Genomic DNA, 19637 nt, shown 5'->3' with positions numbered 1-19637 from the left:
TGCGGAAAAGATTAGAAGAGAGAGTTAAGATAGTAGGAAAACATGTGGGTTATGGGCCCACTCAAAAGAAAACACCGTTGAATGAATTTCCAAGAAACATTGATTGCACCAGTACAAATGAAAACTTGATGAGGTGAGACCCCCAAAAATAATTGAAGGGATTTGAATGGAAACACAATCTTCTCAGATATCTTCAACAATTCGGCTAGAATAGACATTGATGAATAATCTAGAGAGCTTGGATAAAATTTCCAACACAAGAATTATTTATTGAATAAAAATGATATGGTGAAACCAGAATCTTGAATTGAATCTACCGGAGAAGAACATGGGGACGAAGAAATGATGAACTTACCACTTGAGCATCTTCACAATGAATCACCAAATACAATACGGAAGAAAAGATAGCGAAAGCATCAATAACAAGAAAGACACTTGGATGATAATTGAATCACCCAAGAAAAAAGGGTGGGAGGGAGTTAAAAAGAAAATTAGAATGGATGAGAGGAACTCCAGAAAAGAAATAAGAGGAATTATCTTGCAAATATTGGAGAGAATAGAATTAATTTGAAGAGAAGTACTCCGGATGGAAAGAATAGATATGACAATTGGAATTGAACAAAAGGATTAGCAATTCCATGGAAATATGAGAACACCACTTAGAAAAGATATGAAATCACCACTTGACATGGAAGTAACTTGAATTACCATATTCCAACAAAACAATGGATCACGCTTACGAAACAAGCCGGATACAAATTCATGACAGAGATTTCGTTTGATATTTTCATGCTAAGGTTCGCACAGGCTTGATCATACATTGGATTGTCATATTGAAATGATGCCCGAATGTGCTCCCTAGGCATAGTAAACTACAAGGCTTGACGGAGCATATCTGATGACACATATTGAGATTATCCTGTGTAAGAAAGACCATGAACAAACGAATCCACTAGATGTCAAAACCCAACCTCACATCATGCATCTATTGAAAGATAATCCTAGGTAACTATTTGAATTCCCACCTAAGAACTTCTAAAATCTTTGTTGGTTATGCTATCAGGTTGCGGGTCCGGGAACCTACTAGGTGTAATCAGCTACAAACCTATCCCGCAACTATCAACACATACCCAAGATGTTCCACAAATTCATCTACCTCACACCCTCGTAACTTCAATGGTACTATTTATGGTCGTACATGTGGATGCTCTCCCTAGTACTAGGTGATGCCAAACTCCTATCGCCACAAATAGTATTGAATTAATTTTGAACATCCTCTGTCCTGAGATACTAAGGAAACTGAATGCTAGCGATGTATCAAGAATCCCCTGGATCTCAACTCCCTGGAAGAAATCAAGTCACATAGGATCCACCAAGTCAGAACTCTATCACATCGACATCGTATCGATTCTGAAATACTCGCGTGATCCTAAATTGTTTTTGAGTGAGAAGAGTAGTAGAATTAAATATCCTACGTCAAGATTCCTCACAAGAGCATAGAATAGGAGTAAAAAATTTCCCACTCTCCGATATATAACTAGAATCAAAGTTGTTTTTACACTAGGTCGGTACTGCTCTGACATCAACTTGTAATGCCCAAGAGGCGGTCCCATACTTATTTTGGCTCGAGGGCCTTGACAGGGATAGAAGCACATCTCTTCGTTTTGCAGGAATGGATATCGTTAAAAGTACATGTACATAAGAGGTGAGTATATGGAATTATCTTAAACTCGTCACAAGCTACATCATGAACAACACAATACAACAATATATTCAATCACCATGTAGAAGAGCAGGGTCTGACTACAGACAAAATCCAACGGTAAAAGAATGACGTCCATCCTTGCTATCCCATGATGTCGTCCTTGAACCTTTCCTAGATCGATGAAGAATAATAATAAGAAGAAACTCCAAATAGAACAATCATCGCGCTCATGTCAAAGTATCACTTTAACTGTACCTAAAACTATTGTTCTAGTAATCTTTGAGCCACAGGGACTCAGCAGTCTCATTTCCGAAGGTATCAAGACTAGGAAAGCTCAATGGGTGAGGTATGGTCAAGTGGTGAAGCTGCAACAAGCACTAAGCATTTATTTGAGTGGCTGACTTATGAGTACAAGAAGTAAAGGGGGGTGATCTACGCATAAACATACGTGAATTAATAATGATCTTGAAGTGATCGTGAACACCTACTTATGTAAGACATAACCCCACCATGTCTTCTTTCGGATACAAAGCTCACGAGAAGAGACGGTCATGGTTACACACAGAGTTGGCAAGTATTAATTAAGGTTACTTCAGGTGTGCTATGATCGGGTGTTAATCGAAGTTTCCAAGTTGCCACATAACCACGGGCACACCTTTTCAAAAGATTTTACCCTGCATGGGTGCTCCAACTAGTTCATCACGAACTACCACAAGCTGCGTCGGGAACCTGGACCATAGAAAACCCGTGATCTCCTTGGATTCCTAGTGGAAACCGTCAACCTCGAGATAGCCCAAAGTATCCTCGGAATCCATCGCACAAGATGTTCAAGAAAGGTACAACAAAACCAGCAAGGCCGCCCACGTGTCGACGAACCCGATAGGAGCCGCGTATCTCATTTTTAGGACACGACACATGAGCACTATGTACGGTGGCCGGATAGAATCCCCCGAGTTGCCCCCGGTGGCCTTGCAAGTGGCTCTGTTTGGACCAACACTCATGAGGAGCACCAGCCCGGGGGTTGATTAATTATCCACGGGGTCCGGAAAGTCCGTATGCAATTTTATTAGTTACTAGGCAAATGTAGTACCAATGTTGGGCCTTGCTAGAAGAGTTAGGAGCGCTCAGTATGCAACATAACACCGGCACACAATGACAAGGGCGGAAAAAGTGGAACAAAACACTGACCTAGAAGGCTAAGCCTTCCACCTCTTACCAAGTATATAGGTGCATTAAATTAAAGCAACTGAACCTGGAACGAGCAACACTAAGAAGGCTGAGAAAGAGGTAACATAGCCAAAGAGTGGTTTGCTGGGATATGGAGGGTTAGAGGCTTTTTCATGGCAATGTTGCGAGGCTTACCATAACACGTGGTTGGCAACGAGACATAGCAATAGAAAATAGACAACTAGCATGCCAATGATAGTAGTGGTATCTAGGAAAATGATCATCTTGCATGTGATCCCGCTTGGAAGAAGAACGAATCCATGAAGTAGACGAACCAACATAGTCGAACGAAACCCCACACTCCAAAGAGATTCAGAAATCTATCGACAACAATCAACACACGATGAACACCACAACATATGCAAGACATGATGCATAGTCAAATATAATGCATGTCATTTAATTAGGCATGGTATGGCAAAGTACAACAATCAACTCGTACACTTTAAATGAAGCTCAATATGCAACGAGTTGCATATTGACAAAACTTCGTACTTGGATTAGTTAGTTCACTATCGTTTAGGTGCACGACAATGTTAAATGTTGTTAAACATGGCAAGAGGTCAAGCATAAATAAACTACACTATCTAGGCATTTTAAATGAGGTCGGAAACAACATATAGCTTTTCCAAAATTACCCCAAATGTTAATTTTGAAATATGTCCAGATCTGGAATAAACATGTTTTATATTTTTAAAATTACAAAATAAAATGGACCTTGTGATTCTACAGGTCATTCCAGTCGATTTACATATATAGATTATCTCAAACGGAGTTACGATCTGAAAGATATGAACAACACAAGATGATATGTCATGAATGCAAAATGTATGCAAATGATAGCCACAAGCATGTTAAAATGGATGCATCAAAATATTATGGCATGACAAGAAATTCTAGGCAAGTATAAATGAGCCCGGAACACCGATAACAATTCCGGAAAGTGCCCACATGTAATTTTTGAATTTTCTACTGGTCTACCTAGAACACAATTTTAGAGTTGTTAAGCAGCAAAATAAATACCACCATGTTATTTTATACATTTTAGTAATCAAATTACATATGTGGATAATTATAATCGGAGCTACGATTAATTAATTGTGAGACAAACCGTTTTAAAACGACATTTGTGCAAATTAGATGAAAACAGCAAGTTAAACATTTTAATCATGGTTGAAAGTTGGATATTGGGAAACTACAAAAAAATCTAAGCATTTTTCATGTATAAAGTTTATAATCTGATGCACTTTTATTTTGCTAAGAATTAAATCATTTTAAATATCGCATCATGCAAAACAATGCAAACAACAAGTTTAACTATTTTTAACATGTGCGAAAGTGACTAATATTAATCTACACAAAATTCTAGACATTTTACATATATAAATTTTTTACATGCGATGCACGGTTAATTAATTATGATCAATTTAAACAATAGCATTTTTCTGTAATTAATAAAATCATAGATAAAAGATAAATCAAACACATGAAAAAAACACTACTCTGGCCGAATAATAGTGAGCGTCAAATAACATCCAGCGCGCATGATGTTAGATAGGCAGAGGAGCGCTCAGTGTTCACCTTGTGCCTTCAGCCAAGCCCACGCGAGGCACGGACGAGGGAGGCAGTTCGGCCTGCAAGCGAGGCGCTGAGCTAGGACGAGGCTGGGTACTTGGCTCATAGCAGGTGAGGCATGCTGCAAGCGGGTTCTCCCCGTCTCGAACCTGACCGGGATCAGGTCGAGGCGGCGGCAGCGGCCGGCCCCTCCGGCAAGGCGAGGGAGGTGGGGAGGGCCAGATCCGCGAGGGGTCCTCTCGGATCCTTCCATCCCGGCAACTAGGGAGCAACTACCCGGCACGACAACGAGTTCCAGTGGAGCGTTACATGGCGGCTGCCCCTCCGCAATTATACATGGCAAGAGGTGCAGCATAAAAAAACTACACTATCTAGGCATTATATATGAGGTCGGAAACAACATATAGCATTTCCAAAATTACCACATATGTTAATTTCGAAATATGTCCAGATCTGAACTAAACATATTTTATATTTGTTAAACAACAAAATAAAATGGACCATGTGATTCTACACGTTATTCCAGTCGATTTACATATATAGATTATCTAAAATGGAATTACGATATGAAAGATATGAGCATCACAAGATGATATATCATGAATGCAAAATGTATTCGAATGATAGCCACAATCATGTTAAAATGGATGCATCAAAAAATTATGGCACGACAAGAAATTCGAGGCAAGTTTAAATGAGCCCGGAACAACGAATAACAATTCTGGAATGTGCCCACATGTAATTTTTGAATTTTCTACTGGTCTTCCTAGAACACAATTTTAGAGTTGTTAAGCAGCAAAATAAATGCCACCATGTTATTCTACACATTTTTCTAATCAAGTTACATATGTCGATAATTTTAATCGGAGCTACAGTTAATTAATTGTGAGACAAACCGTTTTAAAACGACATTTATGCATTTTAAATGAAAATAGCAAGTTAAATATTTTAATCATGGTTGAAAGTTCGATATTGTGAAAGACAAAAAAATCTAAGGATTTTTTATGTATAAATTTTATAATCCGATGCACTTTTATTTTGCTAAGAATTAAATCATTTTAAATATGTCATCATGCAAAACAATGCAAACTACGAGTTTAATTATTTTTAACATGTGTGAAAGTGACATAATATTAATCAAAAAAAATTTAGACATTTTAAGTATATAAAGTTTTTACATGTGATGCACGGTTAATTAATTATGAGCAATTTAAACAATAGCATTTTTGTGTAATTAATAAAATCATGGATAAAAGATAAATCACAGACAGGAAAAAAACACTACACGGGTCGAATAACAAGGAGAGTCAAATAAGAGCAAGCGCACATGACGCTAGATAGGCACAGGAGCGCTCATCGATCACCTTGGGCCTTCGCCCAGCTTGGGGGAGGATGGGCCGACACATCTCAAGCCCAGGCGAGGCGCGGGCGACGGAGATAGTTGGGCCTGCAAGCGAGGCTCTGAGTTGGGACATAGCTGGGTACTTGGCCCACGGCACGCGAGGCTTGCTGCAAGCGGGTGCTCCCCGTCTCGAACCCGATAGGGAGCAGGTCGAGGCGGCGGCGGCGGCGGGCTCCTTCGGCAAGGCGAGGGAGGTGGGGAGGGCCAGATCCGCGAGGAGCCCTCTCCAATCCTTCCATCCCGGCGGCTGGGGAGCAACTCCACGGCGCGACGGCGAGTTCCTATGAAGCATTACATGGCGGCAGCCCCTCAGCAATGACAGAGAAGGCAAGTGAGATTAGGGAGGGAAAAGGAAGAAGTGGAAAAGAAGGAGAGGGGCGCAGGGCCGGCCACTAGTGCGATTCTCACCGGAGGTAACCGGTCCTGCGGGATGAGGAGCTCGGGAGGACCCGGGGCGAGCGCGGTCGCGGGGGTGGAGGCACGGGCGGATCAGGGCTCCGTGGATGCGGGCGCTGGCGGTGGTGGATCCAGGCCTAGGAGGTCATCGGGTGGGCTTCAGGGGGCCTGCGCGAGAGGAGGGACACATGGCGGCTGGGAGAGGCACAAGTGGCGGCTGCGGGCGCTAATTTCTAGGGGAGATAGGGTTGAGCCCAAAATAGGCACGGAGGGTCATCTATTTATTGGCAGGAGGCTAGGTTTAACAGTTTTTGCCTGTTTTGGGACCTTTGGATCTTGATCCGACGGTTGTGATCGCGGGGTAGAGTTTGGTGGGGTATTGGGTTGTGTAGGTGGGTTAGGCGGAGATGAGAGAGAGTTTTGGTGGCCTGTGACCAAGTTTTAAACACCGAAATCGTTCGATAATTAAACCAGTTATAGCCACTATACATTTTATGGATCGGGTATCAAACAGTGTGTGTTTGTGATGAAATTTGGTACTCCGTCTACCGACACTATTATAAGACTGCATGCCAACTTTCAACCCAATCCAAGAAACTTTTATAAACAGTTTTAAAGACAAGATTTTAACGGTGCCGCGAGCGCATGCTTGTGTGGTTGGTCCCGAAACGGTTGACGAGAAAAATGGAGAGAACTGGAAACTAACAACAGATGCAAGTTTTGAAATATGGCAACAACGGAGTGCAATGTAATGCGGATGATGTGCATTATGCGATGATGAATGTGACAACCAAATAAATCGCATGACGACAATGGAATAAAAAGGGAATCTTCTAGAGCATCTGTTCCGGGCTGCTACATGCCTCCTCCTCCTCAAGAGGCATGGCAAGATTTTATGGGTGCGACCAACACGAACACTGAGATGTTGCTTGAAACGATGCAAGAAAGGAATCAAGGCGAGCAGGGTAATTTCAACAACCAGTGGTAGTTTGATTCTCTCAATCAGTTCCTTGCAAATCAGCCCAAGTCCTTCACCTATTGTGTTCAGCCTTTGCTGCAGACGATTGGCTCCGTTACATGAACATGCATTTTGAGTGCACCAATGTGAAGCTTGAGGACAATGTCAAGTTTGTAACATTCCAGCTGAAAGGCTAGGCAGAAGAGTGGTGGCAACACCTCAAGGATTCGATAGGTGGCCGATTGATCAGTTGGGATGACTTTTGCGATGACTTCAGATCTTAGCATATTCCTTCAAGCTTGATTGAGGGCATGCCTGAGAAGTTCATGAATCTCTAGCAGGGAAGCTCATCTGTTTATCTGTATAACATCGACATCCAGAACTTGGCCCGCTATGGTAAACATGATGTTGCTAATGAGAAGAGCAAGATTTATCCGTTCAGAGGTGGTCTCAGGGAAGATCTTCAGCTTCATCTTGCACCGCATGAGCCCCTTGAGGTTGAGAAGTTCTATCACTTGGCTCTCAAGGCCGAGTCAGCTCTACTCAGGGTCGAGGATTCAAGAAAGTGGTTCAGGGACTCTATTTCGTCTTTGTCCTGAGCACAGATTGTTCCAAAGCAGCAGAAGTATTGGGTTCCTCCTCCTCCTTCCGTCGTTCCCCTCATCAGTTCAAGTAGAACGGTGTTCATGGATCTTCCCACCTACTCAATCCAGGTTTACACCAGAAGTCTCACCCGCCTAAGTCAAGAGCTCCTCCATATCACTACCACCCTCTCTCAAAGGTGACTTCTCGCAAGTGTTGTTAGAAGGGCCAATACTCCAACAAGTGTACCAACCGTCTTCTGCCTCGTCCTCCAATCAGGCCTCAAGGCAATGCAGTGGTGAAGCATAATCCCAAGGCAGCAAGAGTAAATATGGTGAATGCAGCTGAAGCAGAGGAGTCCTCAGAATTGATCATGGGTAATCTCTTGGCTAATTCTATTCCTCCAAGAGTTTTGTTTGATTCAGGTACATCAAATTGTTTCAAGTCTAAACCTTTTGTTGCAAAGCATGACTTATCCAAAAAACATTTGGATAATCCTTTTCGTGTGGTATCTTCGGGTATGCGAATGAGTTTTCATATGGTGGTTCTGGATGTCTCCATCAAGATGGGCAGTTATTCTTTTCTAGCTTCTCCAATTGCCCTTGACAATTCCTATATTGATCTAATTCTTGGCATCGATTTTCTATCCATGAACATGGCGTACATTGATTGTGCAACCAAATAAGTCAAGTTGACTCATCCTTCTGAAGATGTGATCATTTTTGTTGCTTGCGATTACACGATTCGTCTATTTTCTCTCAATGAGAAAGGTGAAATCTCAGCCATTTCTCAAGTTCTTGTTGTTTGTGAGTACGAAGATGTCTTTCCATCAGAATTGCTAGTAAAACCTCCTCATGGGCCAGTTGAGTTCGTGATTGAACTCGAGCCTCAAACTAAACCGGTTTGCAAGTGTCCTTATAAATTTGGTCCCGAAGAACTGAAAGAGATGAAGAAGCAGCTAGATGAACAAGAACGTATGGGTTTGATCAGACAAGTTATTCTCTGTGGGGTTGTGGTGTTCTTTTTGTCAAGAAGAAAGATGTCATGGACTGGCTTTCTGTAGGTTACTGTCCATTGAATAAGAAGGCAATGAGAAACAAGTATCCACTTTCCAACATCAATGAATCATTTGAGCAATTGAAAGGGGTCAAGGTTTTCACCAAGCTTGATCTTCGGATGGGCTACCATCAAATCCGCATTCGTGAAGAATATATTCCCAAGACTTCTTTCAGGACAAGCTTTCGCTCTTATGAGTACACAATGATGTCTTTTGGTCTCGCAAATGATCCTCCGACTTTCTCTTGCATGATGAATTATGTCTTCTCTCCCTTAAAGAATGAATTCGAATTGGTGTATCTTGATAACATTCTAGTCTTCTCAGAGACTGAGGAAGAACATGCAGAACATCTCTGGTTTGTCCTTGATAAGCTAAGAGAGCACAAATTCTATGCAAAGTTCTCGAAATGTGAATTTTGGCTCAATGAAGTGATGTACCTTGGGCATATCATCTCTGCCTAGGGCATTAAGGTTCAAGCCATTGTGAAGTGGGAACCTCCTCCGAATGTCAAGCAACTCCGAAGCTTTCTCGGATATGCAAGCTATTGCAAAAGATTCGTAGAGAACTTCTCCAAGATTGCTAAGCCTCTGTCCAACCTTCTACAAAAGAGCGTAAAATATGTCTGGACTCCCGAGTGTGATTTGGCTTTCACTATACTCAAGGAGAAGCTCACCCCAGCTCCGGTTCTAACTTCTCTTGCTGATTCCAAGCAATTCCAAGTTTTCTGTGATGCTTCGTTGCGAGGTCTTGGTGGTGTTCTTATGCAAGACAAGAAAGTGGTAGCTTATAACTCATGTCATTTGAAGACAAGTGAGAAAACCTACTCCACTCACGATCTTGAGTTGGCGGCTGTTATCCATGCGTTGGTGACATGGAAACACCTCTTGTTGTGAAGACAGGTTGAAGTCTACACGGACCACAAGAGTCTGAAATATATCTTCACTCAACCGAATCTCAATCTTCATCAAACATGTTGGGTGGAGATGATCCAAGATTATAATCCAAGCGGTAACTATACTCCAGGCAAAGAAAATGTGATTGCACATGCTTTGAGCAGAAAGGTGTGACGCCCTCGGTTTAACCGTACGCTAAACATACATGCAAATGCGTACGATCAAACCCAAGGACTCACGGGAAGATACAACCACAGAACTCTAGACACAAATAAAATAACATCAACTTCAGATTACAAGCCAAGGGCCTCAAGGGCTAGAAAACGGAAGCTCGATAAACACACGAGTCAGCGGAAGCAACAATATCTGAGTACAGACATAAAACATGGGGTGCCTTAGAGAAGGCTAGCACAAAAGAAACACGATCGAACGAGGCGAGGCCTCCTGCCTGGGAACCTCCTAAATACTCCTATCTTCGGTGGCCTCCACGAAGATGACACCATCGGGGCGGCAGGCATCGGCAGGAAACTCCACTCCTCGGCTCCATCATCTGGTCGCAGCAACGGATCAAGTGGCAAAGGGGGGAGCAAAGCAGTGGTGAGTACTCATCCAAAGTACTCGCAAGTCTTACATCAGATCTATTCTAAGTATGCATCAGTATCAAAGAAAGGGGGGGGTTATATGTGGACTGACTGCCGCAATGCGAGAATAGAGAGAGAAGGCCTAGTCCTATCGAAGACTAGCATCTTCAGGGTCTTGCAGCAATAGACGAGAGTAGAACAGGGGTAAAACAATAATAGTCATATTGTTACAACAATATTGAAGTGAGGTCACGCCTAAAGATCCTCCCTCGACTCCCTGCAAGGCAGCACTCCCGAGGCAAACTAAATCCAGTTAAGTAACAATTGTAGTTGTATAAGATCGGGGCACAACTCCAAGTCGTCCTGTAACCGTGGACACGGCTATCCGAATAGTTAATTTCATCCCTGCAGGGGTCCACCACATGTCCCGTCACGCTCGATAACACTCTCGCCGGACATACTTTTATGGGTCCTGCCCGGCCTCGGAATATCGACACGTCGCAGCCCCACCTAAGACTAATCAGAGAGGCCAGTCCGCCAGTCTAACTCCTAAGCACAAATGGTTCGTGGGCCCAGTTCCCCCTCACGCTCCTGCACGTGGCCATTATAGGAATCAGCTTCTTTGCCGTCTGCCATCACAGACGGCAAAGACTAAATCCCAGACGGCAAAGGGAATACCACAGACGGCAAAGAATCTCAGAACCGGCAAAATTTCTGCGTCAGCCTACGACGGCATCGTACCTTCTTTGTCGTTTGTCCCCACAAAGCCGACGGCAAAGCTCTTTGCCGTCAGCTTTCCATAGGAGCAGTCGGCAAAGTGCTCGAGACGGCAGCCGACAGGCATTGCCTCCGTTAGGGGTTAACAGAGGCTTTGTCGTCTGCCTCCCCCTTATTCTTTGCCGTTTGCCTCCCCCTTATTCTTTGCCGTTTGCCTCCCCCTTATTCTTTGCCGTCTGCCTCCCCCTTATTCTCTGCCGTCTGCCTCCTCCTCCTCCCCCCCCCCCTCCACTCTTTGTCGTCTGCCTCCTCCTCCCCCCTCCTCTATGCCCTCTTCTTTCCCGTCTTCCCACCCTGGAGGCAGACGGCAAAGAGCCTATATAGACACCCCAGGATGCACAGCTGGATGCCATGTGGCACCTTTGCCATCTGCCAGCTGATGGCACAGGTCTTTGCCATCAGCTGGCAGACGGCAAAGAGCCCATATAGTACCTGTTTTTTTGTTTTATATCATTTCACAACACATATATATATATTTAACAGCACATTTATATAATTCACCACACATATATGATATATAGTTCACCACACATATACTTGCCAACACATATATATAATTCACCACACATATATGATATACATATAAATCAATGTACATCCCCATATATCGAAAGAACCAACATACAAAGTATTGCACTGTTTATACATATATACATATACATATAGTTCGACATTGTTCATCAACTCAAATGAAAACCAGATGATATACATATAAAGTTCATCCATCGACATTGTTCAACTCCATGAATGCCAGCTTCCATGCATGTAGTATATCCAATCTGCAAAAATGTGAATAAGAAAGTCAGAAGAAGAACAAAATATGATGTTTTTGAGCTAATTATGTCATTTTTAGCGGAAAACAAGATAAGAATATAATATTCATGAGCTAACCAAGGTTCTTATGCCATTTTTAGCTTATTATGGCATTTTGCAGCTAAATGGGTTAATTATGTCATTGTTGGGGAAATTAAAGCAAGGATAATATGAAAGAGGAGAAGAAAGAGGAGGAGGAGAAGAAGAAGAAATGAAGAAGAAGGAGGAGAAGCAGGGGGAGGAGGAGATGGACTAGAAGGTCCTTGGACTTCTCCTCCTCCTCCTCCTCCTCCTTCTCCTTCTTCTCTTCTTCTTTTTATTCTTTCTTTCTTTTCATTTTTCCTATTTATTCTCCTCTTCTCCTCTTGTTGGAGCTAAATTACCTAATTATGTCTTTTTGTGTCACATCCCTAACCCTTAAGCAAGTTAGTCTTGTGCTCATGTCTTGTTTGCATTTGCATCTAAGAAGTTTCAACAAAAATAACAAAGTGGCAAAGGAAAAACCCAAAACCCTAGCCACTATTTCAATTAAAGGAAATCTCAAACTAGTTCAAATCAATGAACCCAAAATGGCCTCAAGAAATGTTCAAACTTTCTGATAAATCATGAAAGTAAATGAGCATTGGAGAAAACTATTTTCTTGACACCTTAAGCATTTTTAAATTAATACAAAAGCCACTGGTTTCCAAAAATGTTGGAAACTTTGGAAATGGTTGGGAATGCTATAACAATATTTCAGGAGGTCTAAAATAGTTTTTACTTTTTGTTTTGGAGCTGAAATAAATAGCAAAACAATAGTTAGCAAAACAGAAAAACAAAAACAGAAAAAAATGGGAAACCCTTACCTGTCGCCTAAGTCTGGCCCGGCCCATCCCTGGCTCGTCCCCTCCCTCGCGCCAGTAGGAGCAGGAGGTGGCCGCCGCCTCCTCTGGCGCGGCCACGCACCTGTGCGCCTGCCTGGCCGCCGCCTCGTGCTGGCAAGGCCGGGGATAAGCTCCCCGAGGCCTCCCCTATCCATTCCCCGCATCGGCTCTCTCCCTCCTCCCGGATCTCTTCCTCCTCCTTGCTGCCACCATTGGAGCCGAGCAAAGCTCGAGCTGCCCGTGCCCCTAGCCATAGGATCCCCTCCCAGAGCATGCTGTTAGCTCCGCCTCGTGGCCCTGGTCATCCCTGCAGAAGCCGAAGCCACCCCGAGCCCTGCAACGCCCGCGACGCCATCGTCTTCCACCTCCGGCCGTCGGACCTCTCCCGTCGATTCGTCGCCCCCAGGCCTCCCCCGAGCCATCTAAGCCCTGCTCTGCACTCCCCGTGAGCATGCGGTCGTTTCCCCTAAGTTTTTCCCGTCGATCCCCTCGTCTAGCTCTAGTTTCACCGGAGCCCGACAAGGACCGCCGCTGCCGCTCGTCGCCGGTAGCCCTCCGATGATCAGCTCGTCCTTCCGAGGGCACCAGCAGCTTTAGGTCGACGCGTAGATGCTGTAGCAGCTAAGAACCGAGCGTAGTTTCCTCTGAATCAAGTACCCCGATGACGCTCGATCCTTGGCCGCCGCCAAGCTCGTCGCCGGCGTCATCTCCGGCCAGATCAGCCCCGGCTAAGTGCAGAAATGAAGCTACGGGAGATGTGTCGTTCCTCTGGTGCTCTCTGCGCAGCATTTGGCCCCTTGTGCGCCGTTTCCGAGCCCCTCCGCCGTGCTGGTGGTCGCCGGAGGCTCCCCGCCGGTGAGGACGACCTCGCCGCCGGTGGATCTCGGCTGGCCTGAGCCACTGACTGGTGGGGCCAGCCTCTGGCAAGTTTAAAACTAATAAAAATAAATCAAATAAGTTAATCAGTCACTGACATGTGGGTCCAGCGAGGTTAATCAGTTAATTAAGTTAATCTTAATCAAAAAAATTGACCAGAGAGAATGACCAGTGGGTCCCACTGGTCAGGTTTGACTTTCAACGGCCAGATGGACCTGCTGATGTCATGCTGATGCAATAAAAGTATTTCCAGTATAAAACTAATTCAGGAAATTGCTAAAACTTGTAAAAATCATAGAAATTAATCTGTAACTCCAATGAAAATAATTTATATATGAAAAAGTATCAGAAAAATTCAAGGATTGTGAATATGCTATTTTCAACTATGTTTGAAAAAGTTATAGAACCCTAAATTGTGGAATAAGGAATAATGCAATTCTTATAATTACTTTTTAAAATGGAATTTGGAAAAATATTCAAATTTCATTATGAATGCAATGATCACACACTGTCCTAGATACAAATCAGTACCATAACATGACATTTCATGCATGTTAACATCAGGTTGATCTGAGCATCAGGTCGAATCAATTAAACCGGTATCCGAGAATACCCGTTTGAATTACTATTCGAATGTGATTCTAATCAACTCTAACCTAATACATGTTGAAAATAATAACTTATCACCTTGCATTCTCATGCCATGCTCATGCATCATTTTGAGTGGATATGATTGTTATTGAATGTTGCCATTCATTCGGTAGGCTCTGCACCCCCGGATTCCACCGAATATCCCTCTGACGGATATCGTTCCTCCTCTGAGCAACAAGGGAAGCAACCCTTTTGATCATCCTGATAATTCCCATGCTCTTGCTCCTGCACTTCTTTATTGCATTAGGATCAAATGCTTCAACTGCTTTTGCCACGATAGTTGAACCCACTTCCTTTGCATGACCTAACCTTGTCACAGTAAATAGCCGAACCTTTCAACCTAGCATACCTGGTAGTTGCTTGAGCTATGATGTGCCTTATCCTGCTATGCATGCTATGCTTAGAGTTGTGTATGGTCTGTCATCTGGGAGATGAACAGAATTGTGGAATGTGTTTGGTGAGCAAAGGTTGTGTGTTGAACTTGATTTGGTAAAGGTACCGGTGAAAGGCTGTGTAGGAGTACATGGCGGGTTGTTTCATTGGAACCGTCCTTAGGAACTGAGTTCCGTGTATGTATTCCAAGACTAGTTACTACAACATGCTGGGCCCTGAAATATGACCCCGCTCGGCCTATTAATCGCGTAGTACTCGGTCCAGGAGTTGCAAGTAGTTTCTGGTGTTTATAGTAATGCTGGAGGCTGTGCATGGTGCTGACCTGAGAGGTGGACCGTGATGCTTTAGGCAGTGGCACGGTGTACCAAGTGGCACCCGGATGGTGGGCTTGGGAACCCTGCGCACATCGTTTGAGGCCGTGGCGGAAACCTCGGCCGGACTTCCATACGGGTTACTCTCAGATAGGCGATAAACCTGGACTAGGTACTAGTGTGGTTAACGGTCGTGGCCGACTCCCTCGCTGGGCTTCCGCTTGAAGGTTGCCGAGGTGCATGACGTGCACATGGCGATAAGTGGCGAGAGCGTGTGTGACGAAGTACACCCCTGCAGGGTTATGATCTATTCGAATAGCCGCGTCCGCGGATATGGACTACTTGGAGACATATGTTGTTCATAGATAACTTCAATGGCTACTCATAAAATTGCCAAGATAAGCGTGAGTGTCGTGGACAGCATTTCCTTACGGATACGGAATGATTCCACGATAGTGTATTGTTGTGGTGTTAGTGGACTCGTGTGCGAGCAATCAAGTTGTCAAAATTATTTAAAAATGCAAGCTGTCTAGCCACGAGTCATATGCTGGCTTCCCGCATGAAACCCCACAATACCTTTTGATACCTTGCATGAGTAGTTAGTTCTCCAAAAGTCTTGCTGAGTACCTTCGTACTCATGTTTGCTTAATAAATGTTGTAGAGGTTGCTAATGACCCTAATGGAGGGTTCTTCGTAGACATCGATGACGACGAGTAGCTCGTGTCCCAGCTACGATCTGGCCCTACGTCGGCTCTGTAGTATAGTCAGGCCATGTGCCTTCTAGTTGCCCTGTCTGTACCCAGACAGTTTATAACTCTTCCGCTGGCTTGTAATTGTATGACTGCTATTATGGGTCGTGAGACCCTTAATGTGTAATATTATGTGTGTGGCTCTTCCGAGCCTCTTAAAAAAAGCTTGTATGTTTATGGTTATGTTGTGATGCCATCGATGTATCTATACATATCGGTATGCCATGTGTACGTGTGTCTGACTTGATATGTATGGGGTTTGAATACCTAGTCGTGAACTTTAGTAGCACTCCTTACAAGGAAATGCCCCTTTGTGATCCAACGAGCCTTGGTAGTTCGCTACTGCTCCGGACACATTGGTTGACCGGTATGTGTCCTTCTTAGCTGCTGTGTCTGTCCCCTTTGGGGAAATGTCACGCGACGTAATGGAGCCCTTGTAGCTTGCTACGACTCGTCTACGTTAGCTGATGACCGACACCTGCTTTGTTGGGTCATGTATGCCTGTCCTTGTGCGGTACTGCCACTTTGGTTTATGACTAGACATGTCGATCCGGGTTCTTTGACATTGGATTGCTAGCGACACTATCGCATACGTGAGTCAAAAGACGCAAACGGTCCCGGCTAAGGTAAGGCTGCAGCCGTGGAGTTAACCGTGCGTGAGACCACAAAGGGATGCGATGTGTTACAGGCTGGATTCCTATGGCTTAGCATCGGGGTCCCGACATTTTGGATCTATATGGGCTAATTATCCCATTTTAGAGGAAAACAAGCTAAGAATATAATATTCATGAGATAACGAAGGTTCTTATGCCATTTTGAGCTTATTATGCCATTTTGGAGCTAAATGGGCTAATTATGTCATTGTTGGGGAAATTAAAGCAAGGATAATATGAAAGAGGAGAAGAAATAGGAGGAGGAGGAGAAGAAGAAGAAATCAAGGAGAAGGAGGAGAAGGAGGAGAAGGAGGAGGAGGAGAAGGACTAGAAGGTCCTTGGCCTCCTCCTCCTCCTCCTTCTCCTTCTCTTCTTCTTCTTCTTCTTCTTCTTCTTCTTTCTTTTCATTTTGCCTATTTCTTCTCCTCTTCTCCTCTTGTTGGAGCTAAATTACCTAATTATGCCTTTTTGGAGCTAAATGGGTTAATTATCCCATTTTAGAGGAAAACAAGCTAAGTATATAATATTCATGAGCTAACCAAGGTTCTTATGCCATTTTCAGCTTATTATGGTATTTTGGAGCTAAATGGGCTAATTATGTCATTGTTGGGGAAATTAAAGCAAGGATAATACGAAAGAGGAGAAGAAAGCGGAGGGGGAGGAGAAGAAGAAGAAATCAAGAAGAAGGAGGAGAAGGAGGAAAAGGAGGAGGAGGAGAAGGACTAGAAGGTCCTTGGCCTTCTCCTTCTCCTCCTCCTCCTCCTCCTTCTCCTTCTTCTCTTCTTCTTCTTCTTCTTTCTTTTCATTTTTCCTATTTCTTCTCCTCTTCTCCTCTTGTTGGAGCTAAATTACCTAATTATGTCGTTTTGGAGCTAAATGGGCTAATTATCCCATTTTAGAGGAAAACAAGCTAACTATATAATATTCATGAGCTAACCAAGGTTCTTATGCCATTTTGAGCTTATTATGGTATTTTGGAGCTAAATGGGCTAATAATGTCATTGTTGGGGAAATTAACGCAAGGATAATATGAAAGAGGATAAGAAAGAGGAGGGGGAGGAGAAGAATGAGAAATCAAGAAGAAGGAGGAGAAGGAGAAGGAGGAGAAGGACTAGAAGGTCCTTGGCCTTCTCCTCCTCCTCCTCCTCCTTCTCCTTCTTCTCTTCTTCTTCTTCTTCTTCCTCTTCTTCTTTCTTTTCATTTTTCCTATTTTTCTCCTCTTCTCCTCTTGTTGGAGCTACATTACCTAATTATGTCTTTTTGGAGCTAAATGGGCTAATTATCTCATTTTAGAGGAAAACAAGCTAAGTATATAATATTCATGAGCTAACCAAGGTTCTTATGCCATTTTGAGGTTATTATGGCATTTTGGAGCTAAATGGGCTAACTATGTCATTTTGGGGAAATTAAAGCAAGGACAATATGAAAGAGGATAAGAAAGAGGAGGAGGCGGAGAAGAAGGAGAAGGAGGAGAAGGAGGAGGAGGAGAAGGACTAGAAGGTCCTTGGCCTTCTCCTCCTTCTCCTCCTCCTCCTCCTCCTCCTCCTTCTCCTTCTTCTCTTCTTCTTGTTCTTCTTTCTTTTCATTTTTCCTATTTATTTTCCTCTTCTTGGAGCTAAATTAGCTAACTATGACTTTTTGGAGCTAAATGGGCTAATTATCTCATTTTAGAGGAAAACAACCTAAGTATGTAATATTCATGAGCTAACCAAGGTTCTTATGCCATTTTGAGGTTATTATGGCATTTTGGAGCTAAATGGGCTAATTATGTCTTTTTGGGGAAATTAAAGCAAGGATAATATGAAAGAGGAGAAGAAGAAGAAATCAAGAAGACGGGGGAGAAGGAGGAGGAGGAGAAGGACTAGAAGGTCCTTGGCCTTCTCCTCCTCCTCCTCCTCCTCCTCCTTCTCTTCTTCTTCTTCTTCTTTCTTTTCATTTTTCCTATTTATTCTCTCTTCTCCTCTTATCCTCTTCTATGAGCTAAATTAGCTAACTATGTCTTTTTGGAGCTAAATGGGCTAATTATCTTATTTTAGAGGAAAACAAGCTAAGTATATAATATTAATGAGCTAACCAAGGTTCTTATGCCATTTTGAGGTTATTATGGCATTTTGGAGCTAAATGGGCTAATTATGTCTTTTTGGAGCTAAATGGGCTAACTATGTAATTGTTGGGGAAATTAAGGCAAGGAGAATATGAAAGAGGAGAAGAGAAACTTACCATATTGGTCATCAAGGAGAAGAAACAAGTGGAGAAGGGTCGTGCAATGCCGCTCGGGAGTTATTCTGAGGAATAGATATTTTGCAATGTCTCAGTTAGCATGATGATACTCAATTATTAATAGTAGTTTATAATGAAACTCACCGTGCCAATCGAAGAGAAGACGTGCATGGGCGGAGGGACTTGACCGCTCTTCTCGCACAGACCCTGAAGAGTGGGTCGTATTAGTTAGTAATGAAACATACATTACACACATGATTTGGCTAATGTGAAAAAAAACTTACCACAAAAAGCTCGTACAGGGCCTGTTGACCCGCCTCATTCCGGGACCTCTCCTCCTCAATCAATAGTGCCGTGGTCTGGTCCCTCTCATCAAGAGCAGCCTGACTTGCCAATCTCTCTTTCTCAAGAGTAGCCTCAAGAACAGCCTGGCTTGCCAATCTCTCTTTCTCAAGAGCAGCCTGGTTTGCCAATCTCTCTTTCTGAAAAGCAGCCTGAAACACCATTTCTCGTTACCACAGTAATGATCTATGGTGACACAAATAATGAAATAGATGAAAATGTTCTTAGTCCGTACAACTAACCTCGATAGCAAGTTCGACTGGCCGTGGACCACGCATTATCCCATCTCCAGTGGCTATCGAGCCATGGGGCCTCCCGCCACTAGATATCATCACCAGCTCTAGATCCAAAGGTTCCTGGCTAGGGTTAAAGTCATCCCCTTTCGTAGCCTTCCCCGCGTCCCTGTATGCCACGAGCTTCTGGTGGGATGATATGTTGGTGAAGTTATTGGGATCATCCATGTCAGACTCAGAGAATGCCTTCGCCTTCTTGTACGAGGCAGTATGGGCCATGCCATAAAGGTCGTACAAGTGTGGCACCTCCATCTTATTGTGATGCGCCTAAAAGAGACGAACAAAATATTAGCATCAAGAATGAATTGCATGAATCATGA

Source organism: Hordeum vulgare, chromosome 5H (assembly GCF_904849725.1).
Source record: "Hordeum vulgare subsp. vulgare chromosome 5H, MorexV3_pseudomolecules_assembly, whole genome shotgun sequence".
Classification (NCBI taxonomy): Eukaryota; Viridiplantae; Streptophyta; class Magnoliopsida; order Poales; family Poaceae; genus Hordeum; species Hordeum vulgare.
The sequence above is the reverse complement of the archived record's forward strand: the minus strand, read 5'-3'. Positions refer to the sequence as shown.